Source organism: Octopus bimaculoides, chromosome 6 (assembly GCF_001194135.2).
Source record: "Octopus bimaculoides isolate UCB-OBI-ISO-001 chromosome 6, ASM119413v2, whole genome shotgun sequence".
NCBI classification, from domain to species: Eukaryota; Metazoa; Mollusca; class Cephalopoda; order Octopoda; family Octopodidae; genus Octopus; species Octopus bimaculoides.
Window position 1 is genome coordinate 42,270,023 of NC_068986.1, and position 1,872 is coordinate 42,271,894.

The following is a 1,872-nucleotide window of genomic DNA, read 5'->3' on the forward strand; positions in this document are numbered from 1 at the left end:
TATATATTATTTAAAACAGTTTGATTCGGAATCCGTGCTACTTTAAGTTTCAGGTTGGTTAGAATCCGAATGGCCGGAGAGATACAAGAAGTTCAAGATGGCTACCGGTTGATGGGCTGCAAAGTGGTCAAGGGAGGTCATGTGATGTCACGATTGATAGCATCGCTAAGTAAGCGACAGCAGTTGTTACACGAGGGAAAAGTGCTTCTTTGATTGGACGGGAAATTAGTGGCGATAGTGCAGTTGGGTATGGCATGAGTGGGGCTTATAAGCATATGAACTTGTGTGCGCGTGTGCGTGTATGTGTATGTGCGTGTATGCGTATGTATGTGTGTATGTATTTGTGCAGATGTGCGGGTGCATATATATGTGTGTGTGTGTGTGTTTGTATGTATGTGTGTGTGCATATAAACGCACACGCACACACACACACACACACACATAGACTACTTATGCGTACTGTGTGTGTATGTGTGCGTGAGTATAAGTTTGTGAGCCCGTGTGTGCACTCCGCGGACAATTGTCGTGCTGATGACGCACGCTGAGTTAGAAACACGAGTCCATGACTCTGAACTCATCTTCAGACAGTATAGCTTATACATATGCACGTGCACACACACACACATATACGCACACACACACGCACGCACACACACACACATACACACACACACACGCACACATACAAAACACACATGAATATTATTTGTTTATTGAGACATACATATATATACATACAAGTAAATTAGTCTTGTTATCTTAAATCCAGCATTTATTTGCCGTTAATTTCCTACACTGTAAAATTACTCCATGAATCGTATAAGTGAAAGACTTTATGAAATGATTCAATAGACTGATTTTCACTCTTGGATATTTCCAACATGTTCACTATTATTACATGCAGAAAACCCGATACGATTCTGAAGTTCAAGAAAAAGCTTTCGCGGTTGATTTCAAATTTCATAGCTGAGTTATAATCTGCTTATGTAGCTGCGTCAAACAATGAGCCATGTGAGTTATCCGAGATTGCAGGTTATCTATAGACGTAGTTCTCAAACTGACTTATACCATCACTCATACTTCTACCAAAATATTCTCTATTTTTGATGCGGTGGATGTACTACTAGATGTCAGTTTCGAGAACTACAGATGCAGATCACAAACAAGTTTAGATAATGCGTGTCTGTTGTCTTCTATTTCTTTCAGACATTTGGCCGCGGTTATGTTGGGGCACTGCTTTGAAGGGTTTTAGTCGAACAGATGACTCTAGTGCATCTTTTTAAAAGTCTGGTCTCTCTAAGTTACGTGAACGTAAACAAGCCACCACCGGTTGTCAAGCGGTAATCAGAACAAAACACACACAGTTTCATAAAGATAGAGACAGCAATTTGTTCGCCCATTTTCAGTTCGCCACGCCAACCAGGAGTAACTCTGATCCAGAGAACCAAGTTTCGTTGAATAAACAGAATGTTATAATCTTTCTCCTATAACATAAATGAATTATATTAAGATATTAATTAGAGAAAATTTGTTTTATTCTTGCTGTTTTTTTCTTATTATTAAAGAGCATGCATACGTGTTATTTTTCAGATGAAATCTAATATATGCAAACTAAAACTGATAAAAAGTTTAAATGTAAGACTGAGCAAAGATGTCATATGTCCTCATACGCGTGGCTGTTTGTTTAAGAAGTCTGTTTCGTATCCACGTGGCTTGGAGTTTAGTCTCACAGCGCGACGTTTTGACTGGATGTATTTTACTATAACTCTGGTCTGACTCTTGAATGAAATCGGTAGGGAGAATTTCCCTAACACACGCACACACACACACACACACACACACACACACACACACATATATATGCACAGATAG